This window comes from Stegodyphus dumicola, chromosome 5 (genome assembly GCF_044657685.1).
Source record: "Stegodyphus dumicola isolate Sdum_Otavi_A_Nest chromosome 5, ASM4465768v1".
Lineage (NCBI taxonomy): Eukaryota > Metazoa > Arthropoda > Arachnida > Araneae > Eresidae > Stegodyphus > Stegodyphus dumicola.
Genome location: NC_140772.1, coordinates 26,592,503 through 26,612,578, shown reverse-complemented (window position 1 = coordinate 26,612,578; position 20,076 = coordinate 26,592,503). Strand labels below are relative to the sequence as shown.

General features: G+C 33.2%; 1 protein-coding gene across 1 annotated transcript in view; it reads left to right on the top strand.

The window, feature by feature from the left end:
- LOC146997068 (uncharacterized) overlaps positions 1–20,076 on the top strand; it is a 259,939-nt gene that overhangs the window by 373 nt on the left and 239,490 nt on the right. The window lies entirely within an intron of this gene.

Here is a 20,076-nt window from a genome sequence, read left to right as displayed (position 1 = left end):
CGTGGAGGACATTGTTTATATTGCATGTAGATGTTCGCCAAGTATAGAAAAATCATTAGGTGCACCATTGAACGGAGGTTTTCTGCCCGGTGGAAGCGAAGCTCCGAGAACTTTTTGGAGCCCCTGATTTTCTGGTCTTTCTGCCCGGTGGTCAATTTGTTTAATTTTGATGCCAGAACTTTAGTTTTTACTTTAAAAATTATTTCGAAGTGTTTTAAAACTATTTTATTCTTCAGAATTTGATTTTTTGAATTTTATTGAGAATTTTAAGAAGATATTGATTGAGTTTAATGCTCCTATATATGTTTTAGTGTTTTTAGTGTCTCCCTTACCGCAGTTATTTAGAATTTTATTATATTACTCTTATTGTCTATTTTATAAACATGGGTGATAGAGATAGTGAAATGTCGAATATAATTAAAGAATTCTATAGGATTATTGATGAATTAAAAACGAAGCGAGTACCCAAGGATTTAATCTCTGAGTTAAATACTCAGGTTGAGGCAGTCGTGAAATGGGCACATACGTCTACGCTTAAGATTATGGAATTAGATTTGCGTAAGAGTAGTGAGGAGACTCTTTTAGAATTCAAAGAGGAGATAAAACAAATGATTGATGAAAGACTGGATAGTGGGAGAGATAGAGAGGTTGATGATCAAAGAAATAATGATAAAAAGAAAAACAGTGAAAAGAGATCTAGGGCTAACGATTTGATTATAAGACCAGTTGATAAAGATGTTGATGTCTATGATGAACTTAATGCTGAACTCCAACCACAGGATATAGGTGTTAAAAGTTTTAATACTTTTAGAAAGAAAAATGGTGATATGATTATCAATTTAAAAGATAGGTCAGATATACTTGCTGTTGAAAAAGCTATTACGGAGAATCCGAAATTAAGCTCACTTATTAGGACTCGAAGGAATAAGTTTATTAAGCCGAAGGTTATATTGTATAATATTAGTGATTCCGTTGAAGAAGACTTGGTTTTGAAAAGATTTAATGAATTTTGTGTTTGTGATGGGAAATGTTCGAGATCCTTATTTCGTCTTAAAACTCAAGAACATGGAGTTTCACATAGGATTTTTGCGATTTTTGCTAGGTGTCAGCAAGATATCCTTGAAGGGAATAGAGTTATGATTGGTTGGAAAGCATACCCTGTAAAATTATTCATTCAACCTAAGCGTTGCATGAACTGTCTTAGATTTGGGCACACTAAGAAGAATTGTAAGTTTGAAAGGGTTTGCTCTGCATGTAATGGTAGACATGAGAGGAAAAATTGTCATAGTGAAAAGAAAGAATGTATCAACTGTAAAGAAGCTTTAGATAGATATGGTATTAATGTCGAATTTGACCACGATACCTTTTGGAGAGAGTGTCCCTCGATTATAAGAGAGAAAAAATTTATTCGGGAACATTTAGATCTAGAAATTTGAGGTGATTTAGTTTCTGCGGTGGGGAGATTTTGATTTTGATTTTAATTTTAAACTTTTTATTTATTCCTGTGTCTACGAACTAATAATTTACGGCTTTTACATTGTGTGAAATAAAGACTTTTGAACTATTGTGTAATTTATTTCTAAAAGAAGACTTCTAGGAAAGGATATAATTGAAAATCTTGGAAGAAACTTTACCCTTGCCTCCCAGGTAAGTTCAGGATAATTATTGCTGATTTTAATTGTATATACTGTTTTTAAACTGTATATATTGGATTTTAAATTATATTTATTATATTGAATGGTTTTATTTTGGCTCCTTTTAATTATGCACATTTTAAATTGTAATCTTAATCATTGTAATGCTGCGGCATGCCGGCTCTCTGCAATAGATAATATTTCTGAGGATATCCCTGATATTGTTACAGTTCAAGAACCTTATTATATTGGAAAGAAAATGGCTTATATTAAAAACAGTTGGAGGACCATCCATGCAGATATAGGAAGAGCCGCTATTGTTGTCGTAAACCCTGGGATTGAATTCATAGTTAAACACGCTTCTGATATTATTGTTGCCATTGAAATACAGAAAGAGGGAAGGAATTATGGTGTGATTTCAGTTTATTTTTCTCCTGTGGAATGCTTGAATACGTATCTTTTAAAATTAGAAGAAGTTATATCTGTTTTTAAAGACAGTTTTATTATTATTGGAGATTTTAACTCAAAGAATTTTATTTGGGGGGCTAAGTGTCTTGATGAAAGAGGGGTTTTAACTTCAGATTTTATTATTTTAAATGATTTGATATTATTGAACAAAGAAAATTCTAGACCCACCTTCTCTTCTTCATGTGGAAATGGATATACGGATTTGGTGTTGTGTTCTCCAAATTCTCTTATTGAGAACTTTGACATGCAAATATTGGAGGAAAATTCCCTTAGCGATCATAACTATATTTTGATAAGTATAAAGGATGTTAGTATTAAAGATAAGAGGGATATTATTCTGTCAAATAATGTTAAAAGAATTGACAGATGTTGCGTTAAGATGAGAAGGTTTATTTTTGAGATTGAAGACCGTATTGTCAATACGAAGGATGCTGGGGAATTTAATGATTTAATTTTGTATATGGAGAAGCGAATTGAAGAAAGAATGAGAAGAGATTTAAAGTGTGAGATACGACAACGTGGTGGTACTGCTTGGTGGAATTATGAGCTGAATACTCTTAGAAGGAGAGTCAGGGCTATCCGCAAGAGTTGCCAGGTGAAAGACTTGGATGATGTAACTAGATTACGAAGAAAAATAGAATATAAAAAATGTTTGGCTTTTTATAAAAAGAAAATTAAAAAGGTGAAGGGTGATTTCAGAAATAGGGCTTTTATTCAAGACAAGGAATATTACGAAGGAATTTTTAAGGTTGCTACGAATAAAATTAACAAACAGATTATATTACGAGATAGTGATAATAGAGCGGCTACGGATGTAAAGGAAGAATATTTGAAAATTGTTAAAAAGACACTGAATATTGAAAATGATGAAATTGATGATCCTGATAATAATGGTGATAACTTTGGTAATGACGACTTAGATGGTGAATTGGACTTTACCTACGAAGAAATTAGGGAAGTCATTTTAGGTCTTAGAGACAGAGCCGCTCCAGGATTGGATGGAATTCGGGCAGGAGTTGTAAAAAGATTGTTTGTGAATTATCCTTCGTTTTTTATTATTTTGTTTAATAAGTGTCTGTCTCTGCATGTTTTTCCTATTGCCTGGAAGATTGGAAGATTAATTTTGTTGCCTAAAAATGAAGATAAATATCGCCCAATTTGTCTATTAAAGGTTTTTGCTAAGGTTTTGGATAAGCTAATTGTAAATAGACTTTTATATGTCATAAACGATAAACAACATCTTGCGGAAAATCAATATGGATTTAGGAAAAGAAGATCTGCTAATCTGGCTCTCTTTAGGGTAGTTGATAAAATACGTAGAATAAAAAGTATTGAACATGTCGCGGTTGTTTCTTTTGATGTTAAGGCTGCTTTTGACTCTGTTCGATGGTCCTCCGTATTAAATAAATTATTTGAGTTGAAGATTACAAAAGATCTTTATTTACTTATCAGGGATTATTTTAGTAATAGAAGAATTGTTTTTAAGGGATTTTCAGAAGATTTAGATATAAATTTGGATATGTTTAAAGGCTGTCCGCAGGGATCGTGTAGTGCTCCCCTGTTCTGGGCCCTAATTGTTAATACTCTCCTTGTAGATTTTGATGTTTCTAATGCAGAATTAATTTGTTATGCAGATGATATTCTGCTTATTATTAAGGGCTCCTCTCTGGAAAAAATACAAAATACCTTTATAAAAGTTGAAGAGCAGATGTTGAAGTGGAGTAAATCTGAAAATATTTATTTTAATGTGGAAATAACTTTTGGACTTTTCTTTCCTAGAGGGGGTGCTAGAACTAGAGCACCAAAATTGAAATTTGAGGGTAAGAATATCCGTTTTCAGAGAAATATGAAATATTTGGGTGTTATTATAGATGAAAAGCTAAATTTTATTGAACATTTTAAATCTATACATAGAGAAACTGATAGAATTTTACATTTTTATCGTAGTACTTTTAATACAGAAACTTTGCATAAAAAAGCGCTGATACTGAAGAGAATTTTTAACAGTGTTATCTTGCCTAAGATTTTCTATGGAATAGGTGCTTGGGGTGCTAGGGCAGGGGAGTTGATCCGCTTGCGAGATAAATTGAATACTTTGCAGAGAAGCTGGATGCTGGCAGTTACGATAGTCTTCAGGACAGTCTGTACAGAGGTGGTCTGCCTCCTTGCTGGTGTCCCGCCCCTCTCATTCCAGTATAGTTTTTATTATAAAAAATTTTTACTTTCGAATAATTTGGTTGATCATATAGATATAAATGAATGTGTTATTAAAAGTGAAGCGTTTCTAAATTTCGATGATGATTGTATTCATCCTAGTAATAAGATTTTGATTCCTTATGACTGTGCATTTCTCGAATGTCAGGAAATGAATATTTTCACAGATGGTTCAGGACTCGAGGGGGGTATTGGAGGTGCGATCGTAGTATTCTTCTATGGAATTGAAATACAAAATTGGAAATTTCGTTTAAATTATATGAATTCTGTCTATCAAGCAGAAATGTATGCTATTCTTGAAGCTCTCAATTGGATTAAAGGCACATTGAAAATTAGATATAATATAAATATTTATTCTGATGCATTGTCAGTGCTACAGACCCTCTCGGGTCCTGAAAGTAAAAACACTCTTGTATTTGAAATAAAAAAAACATATGCACAATTGAAAGATATACATAATATTAAGCTTCACTGGATAAAAGCACATGCAGGATATGAAGGGAATGAGAGGGCGGACGAATTAGCTAAGTCTGCAGCTGTGGATGAAAATGTGATTATTAAAAATATCCCAGACTCTAGAAGAAGGGCCACCTCTACTCTATATAATTATGTATGGAACGAATGGAAAAATAATTGGGAACAATCTAATAGAAACTGTGGTTTACTGAAAAATATAAATATTGAAAAGAAAATGAAGTTATATAACGATATAGATGCCAATCAAATGCTTACGGGACATGGACGCTTCCCTGCATACTTGAAACGTTTTGGATTGCAGGACAATGATAAATGTAATATTTGTAATGTCACTGGAGACTCTATGCATTTCTTTGAGAACTGTATTATTACTGGGAGTGCAAGGGATAGATATCAAAAATATTATAGAAGTGATTTCAAGAAAAATTATAAGAACTTTGTCGAATATTCTAGACAAATTATGAAGATTGTGAATAGCTCAAGAGAAGCCATAGGAATCTATGGCGTGTGAATGGTGTTTTTGTATTGTATTTGCTTGGTTATGTGTTGTCTTATTTTTATTTTCTAACAGTTCTTTATTATTTTATTATGTTCTTTTGTGTGAATGTTTAAGGTCCAGTGATGACATGAAATTCACTGGTCGTATTTATGATTTTGTTTAGTTCTCTTTTTTCTAACATTTTTGTTACTCGGTTCCTGGGGCTTTTGGTTTCCCGGGATTCATAGTTTAATATTTTATTTGTTTGTTTTTCTTTGTTAGTTTTTTGAGCACGGCCGGGTCTCTGGCCCCTCGTTTGTTGTTAGATGGGCCGGCCCTTGTGATAAGTCATATGACCAAGTGTTCTTGGTTGGGTGGGCTAAGGGCTGCGCCCCCGTTAATTCACCTTATAGGTTACGAAAACCAAAAGTTCAGTAGGTAGTCACAAATCTAACTAATAAATGCTCTACAAATACAACTTTTAATATTTTAGCAGAATTTTTTGGAAACGTATTTATATAGATTGTTTTAGAAATCGACACAGTTTGATGCCAGTTTAGAGGAGGGGTTGTTTATGAGCGTATTAAAAATGCTTTTCCCACTCAAAATGTTAACTACTTTAAAATAATAATTCATAATCGCACTGAATCTGATGTTTACAATTATTTCCCCTGAGATTTCTTTAAAAAGAAAGAATTACAATTGTGTTTAATGCAGAAAATTTAATGGAATTGGCATCTGCGCAAGAGGACGGAAACTATCAGGGAGAACTTTCTAAGGAAAACTAGATTTCCTTCACATTGAACGTAGAAAACTTTCACCGAACAAGCGTGTTCAACAGGATTTGAACTTATGTAAGATTACCAGTACTCAGCGGTTTTAGCGCTTGGCCACCGCAGGCCGATTAAAAATCTTGTTTAGAAACCTTTAATCTTGATTTAGTGTGACAGGTGCCGTAATTTGAAGGTAAGGATTACTTGAATACAGCAAAACACACGAGGACTATCTGCTTTTAAGGAAAGAGATGCCTTCGTAGAGGACTTTTTAACGAGAAAAGTCTCATATTCATGTTATATATAGGGAAAAACATGGAAAAATACCTTTCAGCCATCGTATTCGTTCGTCAGGGTGTAAATCGAACTACCAGTATTTACCGGCCACTAATATGACCGTAGTTGAATAGGGGAAATAACTGTTGGATTGTAAGGCATAAATTAAGAAATAAAAAAAATCACTTCTGAGGTAATCTTAAACCCAAATTAAGTTTTTATTATAATTATGAAAGAGTTCAACTCATTTGTTAATTTTTAGATTGTTAAAATTAGTGTGGCTTTAATGAATGATTATTTAGACCTGTTACAGGAAACAAATACATCAAAAGTTTCCTTTAAAATATCAGGAATTATTGAAAAATCTTCTGTAATTTATAAACGAGAAAACGTATTTATCCAGATTTTACATGTGTGAAAAAATAATGAATTTGATCTTCCCTAGTAGAGACATTTGTAATTATATTTCTAGTTCCAAATTCAAAGTGAGAAATCTAGGTGCCTGAAGCCAGAGAACACTATCGATTCTTCTTGGCTTCTATTTTCAGCGACGAAATAGATCAACTGCATGTAATTTTTATGATTTTTCTCAACATGTAAACTAAATGCGTGTAAGTGTTTCTTAGAAAGCTCGTCGGATGTAGAATACCTTTATCTTGGTAGATAGATATCGTGTGCTTTAGTAAATTTAGCAAATCTAAACACAGGGCCGACAGTACTATGTTTGAGGCCTTTCTCTAACATAGTCGAATACTGTATCGAACAGTCGAACAATGAAATCACCCTACATCGCCCTCTTTTACTTACTTTTATACTTTTATCTCAATATTATATATTGCATCCACAAAAATTTCTCTAAATTAATGTTATTTGGAATCGAAAACCATTTTATGCTTAAATACATCTTTCCAGATGTTTGTCTTTTACTCACTGAGAGTCAATGCTTCTTGAAGATGTCAATTCATGAATGAAAAATTATTTCTTGATTTTCCGGTTTCCCCTAACCGTTCCCACAAAGGCCGAACCTTTGGGCAAAAGCAGCCCTCCTATGATGTTAATTCCTCAGTAAAAGAGAGAGCACTGAACGGGGTAAAGTAGTAGAAATCTTGACTTTCCTTTTCACTCAAAATTCAAGCATTCCCAAAATCTACTATAAAAGATATACTCCCTAAGGTATAAAATTTTTGTGTAATGAAATTATAAAATGCAATCTATATATATATGCATTATAATATATACATATGCTAAAATGTGAATGCATATATATATATCATTGATTATATATATATATATATATCATTGATTATATATATATATATATCATTAATGACATATATATATCAATTAAACCTTTAGACACACTCACACACATACATAATCAGATATATTACATATATAGAATCACATAGTATCAGTAGGCGAAAGAAGAAAATAAATCCTACTGGTGAAAGATTGCTGAAGAAATTCAAAGCATAATGAAAGTTTCTTTTATCTTGGAATCAAAGAACTTTTTTATAGCTTTAGTTTTTGGGAGACTATTAGATTAAAATGTAATAAATAAATAAGTATATGGAAGAAAAATAAATCTTTAAAGGAAGAAAAAGGAAAAATAGAACCAAACAATCAAATCATTTTCAGCATTAAAACCAATTTTAAGTGCGACAGTATATTTTCCTGCCGATACGAAAACTTAAGAAAATAGACAGAAATCTGCATTGTCCACCTATCAATATACGACAAATGGAATAACGATACAAGAAAAAGTAAATTTGAAAAATTTGCGAAAGCGGAATAATTTCGAATGCTGCACAAATAGAAAGATACCATGCAGATACATTGGATTTTTTTCGAAGCAAGAAATGCGAAAATTCAGCAGTGCCCTTTGTGTGCTTCTAATAAGGAGGTCTTCCAAATTCTAGCTGGAAGGACTTCCATTTATAACAAGATAGTGAGAATGGTATAATTCCATATTATTTGTTTTCATTTAAAGGGCGAGAGAGAAGAAGCACGAGGCACTGTCGGAATAATTCATGTGTTAACGAATTAGCGTCTGACATGTTTTCGTTGGGGGAGACATAGCGTTTTTATGAGGGTAAAAAAAAAAAAAAAAAAAAAAAAAAAAAAAAAAAAAAACACGAAAAAACCGTTATCCTATCAGCGGAATACGAACCACAGGCATTCCGAATGATAGTCCGATCTAGTATCACTTACACCCCGAGTTCAAATTCTAGCTGGAAGAAGCTCCATTGAGCAATTTCCAGCTCAAAGAAGAATGAGATAATTTCTCATAATCAATACGGATATACAGGGTGATTATAATTAAAGTTTAAGTTTCGAAACGCTATAAAAAAAGAACCACTCATGGAAATGACATCAAATTTGAAAGGAATGTTATTGAAGAAGGCGGAAAGCGTATGGCAGAAGAAAAAATTTAGTTTCAAAAGTTAGCAACAGATGGCACTGCAAGCGGAAGAAGACATAAATTAAAATTTTAGTTAAATTTCAGTGTTATAAAGCCGCCAGGTACCAGGCTGTTCCTCATTTCGCGTCTCAGACGTTCGCCATGGGTGTTTCACTGCAGGATCGCGCCTGCTGGTAAAGCTGTATTACAAGAATGATGATTGTGCAAGAGTAGCTCTGCAAAAATTCAGGACACTGAAGGGTATAAAAGAAGGCGTTGGTCCAATGAGTGTCGTAGGTATAAAGAAAATGATGCAAAAATTCGAAACGACAGGTTCGTTTGATGTGCAATCTGGTAGAGGGAGAAAACGAGTGCATTCGACGGTAGTTGAAGAAGTGGCCACAGCATTACAAGAGGGGTCGGCCGGTGGTGTGCAACCGTGCAGTGCACGAGAAATTGCCTGAACATTGGACAGGCCTACGAGCGCGGTGCTGAAAATTGTACGAAACATCCTGCAATGCTATCCGTACAAAATTGGCCATGTGCAGGAGTTGCTTCCGTCTGACTTGACAGCTAGGGAGACGTTTGCGTTAGAATTCCTGGCTCGCATGGAAGTGGATAATGAATGGCCGTGGAAAATTGTGTGGACAGATGAAGCCCATTTCCATCTGATCGGATACGTGAATACCCAGAATTGTCGAATATGGGCAACAGAAAATCCACTGGCAACGCACCCCGTACCACTTCATCCTGAAAAGGTCACGGTATGGTGTGGCTTTACGGCATCATTCATCCTACAACCATATTTTTTCGAGCAGACGGGTGCTTCCGGTCCTGTTATCGCAACCTCGTCACTGGTCAGAGGTATGCATCGATTTTGCGCAACCACGTGATTCCAGCTCTGCAACAGCGTAGACGTGTGGATGAAATCATTTTATGCAAGATGGCGCTCCTCCGCACATTGCACATCCCGTGAAGCAGCTGCTGAGGCGCCATTTCGGAAATGCTCGAATTATCAGCCGTCATTTCCCTACAGCCTGGCCGTCCCGATCGCCTGATCTTACTCCGTGTGATTTCTGGCTGAGGGGATATCTGAAGGATGTTGTGTTCCGTGCTCCAACTGCAAATTTAGCGGAATTAAAGGCACGCATTTCGCAACACATTCTGAACATCACCCCGGAGACACTGCGATCCGTTGTGGAACATGCTGTTTGTCGCTTTCAACTTGTTGCACACAACGGTGGACACCATATTGAACATGTTTTGCGCCAGTCTCGCGACACTTCCGAACTGCTTTGATGAATGGTTCTTATGCGGTATGTCGCCGCAAAACTCTTGAAACCGATTTGTTCCTTTCGATGTGATATGTACAGTCATGCAAATAAAATTATTCAACAATTCTAATTTGTCAATGCGTTTTAATGTGTAACTTCCACCTTAGCCGTTGTTTTACGAATCATTTCTCGTTTCTCGTCGTGATTTTCCCGCTTACAGCGCCATCTGTTGCTAACTTTTGAAACTAAATTTTTTCTTCTGCCATACGCTTTCCGCCTTCTTCAATAACATTCCTTTCAGATTTCACATCATTTTCATCAGTGGTTCTTTTTTTTATAGCGTTTTGAAACTTAAACTTTAATTATAATCACCCTGTATAACTGATGATTCTAAAATTCTATTATCATTAAGACTGGAAAAAATACACGATTTAATTCATTTTCATACATTTTAAAAGAAGTTAAATTTTTCAGAGAGTTACTATAAAATATTTATTAGAATGTCAAATTTAAGCATTTCAATTATTTATATAATAAAGGATAAATTTTATATTTATATAATAAAGAAAAATCGTTAATAATATCACTCTGATTTTAGTGGAGATATTTTAAGAAATAAATAAGTGAAAGCTGGAGGAAGAAAAACTATTTCAAGTTATATGTTTATCTTAAAAGTAACGAGAGAAAAACTATGTTAAAAGAAAAGGCACGCATATCGAAATTGTTTCCTGTACTACTGACAAATTGTTATATGGCATGCATACTATAATGTTCAGAGAATAATTGATTGCTACTAGATTAATACAGGCATAGCATATTTCTAGGGACTGATTTGCTGTAATTTCCAATTTGATTTTTGCATACTTTTATATTTAGGACACTAATTACATCACACTGAAGATTACTCAATGCAATAATTCCATTGCAGTTTTATAGAAAATTATAAAATTTTCAGTTTCAATAAACAAATATATAATATTTCGATGACTCAGCAGGTAACATAATTCATTATCTTTCAAGTTTTTTTCGAAAACACCTCGGCAGATATAGAATCAGCCGCAGACTGTACTAACTTTAGCAAGCGGCAGTATCTGAGTGTTCACATTTCTGTTTATAACTGCAATAAGAACAAGTATAAGTTTGAAAAGTTTACCAATGGCTATGTGGATAAAAGAGATGATCATAAGTATTTTGACCTGGTTTTGGTTTCTGGTCAATACGTTGGCTGTAGGGAAGATTTCGTGGTTTTTTCCATGTGAACTAGTTTTCTTTATAAATTCCTCTAAGTCTTTCGTTAAGTACATACAAAGTTGCTACATTAAACATTAGTAAGTGTTTACATAGGTAAACATTTTAAAAGCGACTAGCGTAAAGAAAGATTATTTAAATTATGTTTTTTAAAATGCAAATTCAGAACACCGAAAACCAAACAGTAAACATTATAAGACTAATTTAATAATCTTTGGTTTGGTTTACTTGAAAACTTTACTTAAAAAACTTTGAAATTTACAATGTTTACAACAAACTATTATTCTGCCATATTCATCGATTGCGTTAATCAAAATCTAAAATTATTTAACGTAAAATGTAATTATCCGAAAATTATGTAAAATGAGAATTTTTTCCAACTATATCTGTAGTTTACAATGGCTAGAAAAAAAGATAGCTCTAGATAATGAGTATTTCTAGAATGAAAAAACTCTATTGACTAGAAATAGTCTTTCGAGACCTTAGTGTCAGTTAGCCTGCGGAGGTCAGGTTCCCTTCCAAAAAAAAAGTAAAACTGTTTAAAATGCATATAGTTTAACGCTTCCTGTTTTATTTGGAATAACATTTCAAAAATAAAACTCGTGTTGGTTACGAACCAAGCAATTCTTAACGGGATAAAAAGCCGTACTTTGATAATGCTAGGATCGTGCATTCAGTTTTCGTCGTTTTAATAAAATCCATTATGATACTTATGCTGGTAATTATAAACTGCATTTACGGATACAGAAGTATGATTAATACTCTAATATCACAGAATGTAAGCTTTTTATGCTCTGACAAGTTTTGTCAAGATACCAATTTTTAGTTCATATACAAATCGTAAATTCCCTAGCCAGATTCCTTTTTTATATAAATAGATGCATAGAGGAGAAAATGGAACAGTTAATTATATTTTTTATTCTTTTTCAAAATTTAATTCTTTTAGATATAATTTTTAACGATAAACGATATTCTGCTAAGTTATAATACAAAAATTATTACTAATAATAATTTATATCCTAATATTTATATCCTAATTTAATAATATTTATATCACTCAAAACAGAATTGGAAAACTCATTCAAATCATATTTAATCAAAACATTTTACGAAGTTATGGGAAAAAGGAATTTTGGGGTTTGTTTGATTTTTAACGGTGAATTCAATCATTAAAACATTTTTACCGTGTTTCCTCATTCATAAAACATTAGCAAAATAATTTACTAAATAATTCTTAGATGTAATAGTATTCTTGTTTATCTTTTGTTATATGACTAAAAATAAATAAAAAAGCGGCTGGTATTCAATATTATTTTATTTAATTACAAATACTTGGCTATTGGTACTCAAGACATAGTCTTTCCATATTATCACTTTTCTATTAGGCCTTGAAATTATGTTAACGACCTAATAGAATTCGGAAAATTCTATGATTGCATAAAAGTGCGGGAGGTGCTAATAATGACAAATTTTAAATGAAAATAGAAATTTATTTAAATAAATTTATTTAAATTCTATTTGTGAGTGTCTGCTTTATGCATTTAATGTATCAAATGCAGAAAAGTGAGAAAAATCCATCCAACACGGAGAAATAATTCTTTCTAGTCTGTGGTAAGATTGTATCAAATTCATTTAAACTTCCGTTTAAATTCGAAATGCGATCTCTCAAATCAACGAAGTAATACATTTTTGGCTTTAAATTCTACATTAGTAGCAACTGTATAATAGCTAAACTTACCAAAATATTTGTAGAAAACCGCCAAAATTCTAGAAATTGCTATAAAATCCCGAAAAATATTAGGAAGATTATGCTTGCCAATTCCACGCTGAAAAGACAAAGATGAGCTCGACAGTAAACGAACAACTTGTGAAAAAAATTCAACGCTAAAATATAAATGCATATGCGAAATTTTCCAAAAATTTCTGATAAATATTGTACTCTCATCGTAAATATGTATGGACTTATAATGTGATGAAAACTGAGTCGGTAAAAGAATGGATTAAAATTTAATTTCCCAAAATAAATTGGTTTACTAAAACTAAATAAAATAGATAAGTAAATAGTAAAAAAATTGTGTAACAAAATAAATAATGATCTTTCTTAAAATACTGCCCAATAAAACATGTCGAATAATTGAATGTTCACAAGCTTGGAAGCTAAAATTCTAAAATGATTTCGGAAAATTCGGCAGTCACATGTTAAAAGAAACAAGTCTACAGGCTACTAGTACAAAGAAAGAGGAGGGAGACAAAACTAAACGGAACGACTACTTCTTGGCATTCAATAGCGGGGAGGCAATTTTATGGCTTATCCATCACACTAAGGGGAAGCAAACATACTGCCTTAGGATGGGCCATCTTAGAGAGATTTCAGAAAACGAAAGCGATTTTTTTGGAGGGGTTTGTTGTCTGACAACGCCACCGTTTTCGAAGCATTTCGTTCCGAGAGGCGGGCTCGTTGATGGGTTAAGTTCTTTGAGATATTCGATAAGATGTTGTTTTCATGTATTATAATTTCCTAGGTATTTGATTGATTTAGTATGCTTGATTTTTTTCGCCATTTATTTTAACAGAAAGTTGCTTAGTAAGATTTTATCCAGGTTTATTATTTGTCATGATTCTAGATTTGAAGGATTAAATTTCAAGTTTAATTTTCTTGCATTTTTGCTGGAATATGGCTATTATTTCTTGACAATTTCTTCGAAGGATTAAGTAGGACCTTCCACTGATAACAAATGCGACATCATCGGCGAAAGCAGTAATTTTAGGAAAAGGAAGCCAGGCACTTTTTATAATTTTATTAAATGTAATATTCCATAATTCTGCGCTCATACATGCGCCTTGTGAACATCCACGAACTTGTTTTCTTCTGATTAAAGTATTATTATATAAAATGAGATTATGGCGATTATCAAGGAAATTATTGATTATTTGATAGATATTATAATTACATTCAATATTTCTAAGTGCTTCTTTAATTGAAGGCCGCCATAATGAATCAAAGGCTGATTCAAGATCTAAGCTGATTATTGCGGAGTGTAGGTTATTGATTTTATTAACATCGATTTGATTTAGGACTGCACTGGTTGCATGAATGGTAGATTTTTGCTGCTTAAATCCATACTGATTTTCCTTGATGTAATTTTGATGTTGAAATTGGTATTCAAGTCTTCCTATAATACAACGTTCAAGAATTTCTCCAAGAGCTTTTATGTATAATTTGAATGCAGATTCTATCTGGTCCGGGAGCAATTTTGTTATTGAGTTTTTCAATAATTCGATTGAGTTTCATGGATGTAAATGGGATATCATTTTCGTGGAAGTAGATTAAAACGAATTAATCTTTGTTCAGTTGAATCATCATATATGCTTTCGTTTGGTAGAATAACATCTAGGATGTTTTCTAAAGTGATCTTCGTAACATTTTTATCATTATTTCCCGTATTAGTGACTTAAGTTGCGTTGGGTGGAAGATTTTGTTGGTTTCAATTTTGTACAATGAGCCATACGTATCCTGGTTGTTTGAACAATAGTTGCACCATGCTTAACGTTTTTCAGATATTATTTGCTTTTTATATGAGGCTTTTCGTTTTTTGTATTTTTGAAGTAGGTTGAGTCGTTCTTCATCAGTTTGCGATGATTTGAGTTTTCTTCGTAATGCTCGTGTTTTGTGTGTTTCTTTGCGGAGATCTTTCGTCACCAGTTGATTTTTATAATGAGAATTGATGACCTTTTGAAGAAGGTACGTTCTTAGGTATCTTGAAACTTTCTGATAAGTTCCTTGGTAATATTATTAAGTTCTGTTTTTGTTGTACACAGAATAATAGAATTCAGAATGTCATTTGAAATTGAATTGAACATTTGTTGAAATTTCTTTTCTTTGTTATTATTGATTTTATATCCTGCAAGTGCAGTAAAGGACGTATATTCAGTTATATCAAAAGAGATATATTTGTGATCAGATTCAGTGTTCATCTAGTATTGATCTGTTGTTAATTTTATTATCAAGATGTGTTGTAGAAATAAGAAGATCAGTCCAATCTTTATTGTAGGTATTATCAAAGGTAGGTCGGTCAGTAAAATGATTATGTAGAATGAGATTGTTTGCATTTAAAAATTCTTCAAGTATTTCTCCTCTGTGATCGGTTTGTAAGTATCCCCATTAAGTACTATGGGAGTTAAAGTCTCCACTAATAATATGCGGACTATTATTATTGTTGTAAGATTTCATTTAGTATGGATAAGGTTTGACTTGGATTTTTGACGGAGATATATAGATACAAGTAATAAGAAGCTGAGATGCATTAGTATTGATTGAAATTGTGATTATATCTCGAGTATTAATCCTTATTGTAGAATTCCATTTATTGTTTGGAATGAATATAGCTGTACGAGGAGATAAAACACCGGTTGAAGCATGACGTTGAATAATTGTCCAGTTATTTGGAATTCTTCCTACTTTGCCAGGGATGCAATAAGATTCTTGTGTTATAATAAAATCTTCCAGATAATTTACTTGATACTGACTTAGTTGGTCGGTGGCGGTCTTCTCTCTTTGAAGATTTATTTTGAGAAAGCGGATGACATTATTATTCTTTTTATTGATGGAAATGGTCTATATATAGTCTGAAGGATCTTGTATTATTGTTGATAATATGTATTGGATTTTACTCGTCTAACTTCTGTTTGATATGTGGACCAGGAAATAGCTAAAGCTGGATGTTTACACTCAAAGTTTGCTTCATACATTTCATTGTTAATCCAGCAGTTTATGCAGTACGGAGTTTGGGAAGAACTCAAGAAACATGAGAATTCCCGATGAAGAATGAGCATTTTGGTTTGTTTGTCTTATGGGAGAAATCCAGGCAGATTTGACATCTGCGTACACCGGTAAACTCGGTTATTTTATTGGTGCGCCATCCAATATATATTTGTTTTTTACTCATAAAATTTTGGAAAGTTTTACCGTGACATTTTATGATCCATTTATTATTTGATCATTCAGTTTAAATAAAGGTCTTAGCTCGGAAATATTATGTTTCTTGGGCGATAATTTGAATCAATTCATCAGAGTTGAAATTTTTTGGAATATTATGAATTGTGCATTTTGGTATTCTGGCTTCAGGAAATTTTATGTTAACTATATCTTTTGCAACTGTTTTGGCAATGAGGTTATAACTGATTTTTTTCTATATCTTCTGGATTATGACAGTGTATTGCAAGGCCCCCTTGAAGAAGGGAGTTTACTTTTTTGACGTTGATATTTAATGTTTGCAGTGCTATTATTTGCAGTGGTATATGATTTATTTGTTCTATTTTTCTTTTCCGGTTTTTGCTTCGTTTGGTCATTAAATCAATCGTTCCACAGTCGTTATCCAGTTCTGGCTCTTTTCGCAGTTCATCCGGTTTCCTTTTCGGGTTTGACAGTTCTTTTCCGGTTCCAGCTTGTTTTTCAGATTCGTATTCTTTTCCGTTTTTTGCTTCTTTACCAAGTATTGCGCCTTTTCTGACTCGTCTATATTTTCCAGTTCTGGCATCTTTTCCGGCTCTTGCTTCGTTTCCTGTATTTGCATTTTTTCCACTTTCTTCTTCTTTTTCAGTTCTTCTTTGTCTTTTATTTTTTGCATTTTTTCCAGTTTCTTCTTCTTTTTCAGTTCTTCTTTGTTTTTTAGTTTTTGCATTTTTTCCAGTTTCTTCTGCCTTTTCAGTTCTTCTTTGTTTACTTGTTTTTGTATCTCTTCCAGTTGTTTCTGAATTTTTAGTTCTTCTTTCTTTTGTAGTTTTTGAATCCATTCCAGAGTTTGCTTCTTTTTCAGTTCCTGCTTCTTTTCTAGTTTCTGTTGCTTTTCCAGTTTTTGTTTGTTTTTCAGTTCTTCCTTCTTTTCCAGTTTTTGCTTCTTTTTCTGCTCTTGTTTCATTTTCAGTTCTTGCTTCTTTTCAAGTTTTTGCTTCTTTTCCTGCTCTTGCTTCTTATTCAGTTCTTGCTTATTTTCCAATTCTTGTATGTTTTCCAATTCTTGTATCTTTTCCGGTTCTTGCTTCTTTTCTCGTTTTTGTATCTTTTCCAGCTTTTGCTTCTTTTTCAGTTCTTGCTTCTTTTCTCGTTTTTGTGTCAATTCCAGTTTTTTCTTGTTTTTCAGTTCTTGCTTCTTTTCCAGTTTCTCCTTCTTTTCCTGTTCTTCCTTTTTATTCAGCTCTTGATTCTTTTTCAGCTCTTGCATCTTTTCCTGTTCTCGCTTCTTTTCTAGTTCTTTCTCGTTTTCCAGTTTTTGCTCCTTTTCATGATCACAAGGAGGGTTTTCCAATTTACAAAATAATCAGTATCTCTTTATTTCAGTAGTAAAAGAGTGAAAGTAATGCAACGAAGATCACGTTTAACATGTACAACACTTCCATATTTAGATACTATATAACAATTTTGTCTCAGTTTCATAGGGAAAAATCTAACCGTAGATTCATAGCCTGACAGAATGTTTTTCTACAAAGGGCGAATTTTTAGTTTTCGTTGTTAGGACCTAAAGCCAAGCAGAGAAATTAACTCTTTCGCATCGAAGTCGCCCGAAACGCCCGAAATAAAGGAGAAAAACGGAAAGCTATGGACGTTCGCAGGTGCAAACCGGCCCTAAGGTGAAACTGCACACAATGGATGAAACCGGAGGGGGAAAGGAAAACTATTCCAAGACAAATTCGTAAACACGGGCGTTTTCGATGTTTATTGAAAACAGATTTGGTCGTCCCTCGATGCGAAAGAGTTAAAGCATTTGGCATGATTTGTATGCAATAAGCGACCACCATGAATCTCACGTAGAGCGTAATAAGTTGCAAAGTTTTAGTGCCTTACTTTTCCTTACTTAATTTTTACATAAGTTGTAATATAAATAATAGTACTAATAAACAGGTGGCTTAAAAGCAGAGGGAAAGAATGGCGAAAATTGCAAAATAGGAGGAAAAAATGAAACTGAAATGAAAAATGAAACAACTACAAACAAAGGATGGAAAAAGCATTTTAGAAGATATACAAGTAACGTACTTTCTGAACCAGCAAAATCTGTATTTAAACGAGTATAAGTTTGAAAGCTTTGGATTCATTTACATTTTTGAATCAATTACTATTTCTTACGCATGCCAGATATATTAAATTTCTTCAATTTTTGTATACTTTACTTACGTATTTTGTATTTTAACCTTTTCTTATTATTATCCCAGTAGAGGTAACCTGACACCTCATTAAATTATCTCCGAGTTTCCTCATTTAAGTCATCTTCCTGTCAGATCAATCATTTTGCATCGCTGGCTGCAACGGTTTCAAATTTTTTCTCGTTATTCCAAATTCGGAATATATTGCTGGTCTATTTCGTGGTACAGCAGAGGAGCACTAGGATTTTTGCCACCATTTGTTTTCAATTGAAAATTTTATTCTCATTCTTCAGTTGCATTCTTAAAGTTTTAATTATTAATACAGGAAGAATGAAAGAAATCAAACAAAGCAGAATAAATTACGAAAAGGTATATCTGTTTTCTCCTATATTTATTGTTTCCTGTAATTTCTTTTGTCTGTTCCATTAAATTTATTGAAGGAAAATTTGCGAAGTCTTACAAAATGTATTTCCTAAATCCTAAGCGAATTAAGCCTTTCTGAGCGTTTCGGCTAGACTTTAATGGCTTTTAAAATGTAATGTTAGAATATTGACAGCTGCCTATACTGAAATATTTTTTCCATAGTCCTCTAAAAAAGAAGAATTAAAGTTCCAGGAGGTTATACAATGAAGGACACACATTTCTTATTTGAAGGGCAAGAGAAAAAAAAAGATATTTTCGGATGGGGATATGTAGCATTTTAAACACTATGTTTGTAAATTTCATGATAGAGTAGTAACACTTGAGTCATAGGTAATTATGCACATATATGAGAGAGACGACGACGACGAAAAATGAAATGGCAAAACATGACCGAAAACACTTTCCTGGTCGGTACAAACAACACGAAACACAAGAAAGAACGGACACCAGTTATGCTTAGCACAAGAGAAATTAAAAAATAGGAACAAAATTAGACACTTATGGACCTCAATGAAATTCTTCGAAATTACGACCTGAACCCTGATGCAGGTATCACATCTCTCGCACATCGAACATAAGATGTTCTGGAAAATACCGTGCACCCCCAGGACTTTCCCAGCAGCTGACACGATATGTGCCACAAGTTCCTGTTGGAGTTCTAACGGGGGTTTCGTGCACTAATGTTTTGACGTACCCTAGAGAAAGTGATAATGCAAGTGAGGGCTCGTGATCTTGCTGAACAATGCACTGGACTACCCCTAACAAACCATGTCTAGGATACTTCCCGAAGGAACTTTCGAATATTTTTTTTGATGACGATCCAATGTTTTTGTTCTTATTTCTTAGTTTCCGCCGCGCTAAGAATAACAAACAAATATCTTTACACTGTTCGTACCCTATTTTTCTTGTGTTGTCTCTCGTCACTATGGCGCCAGGAAAGCGTTTCCGACAGTGCATTGGAATAAACGATTATATGTATATATATATATATATATATATATACCATTAGTAGATGGTGAATGTCGACATTTACCGGTGTAAGTCAGAAATAAGAGTATTTGAAAATATTTCGGACATACAACAAGCGACTATGTGAATGTTGACATTCACCGGTGAAAGTCGACATTCTCCAGATTTCGGTGCTTCACCGTAACATATATACGATAAACATATATATATATATAGATATATATATATGTGTGTGTGTGTGTGTGAATTAATGTTAGGAATTCTGATCGCACATATTGATCTATAATACAGAGCAAATTTGGCA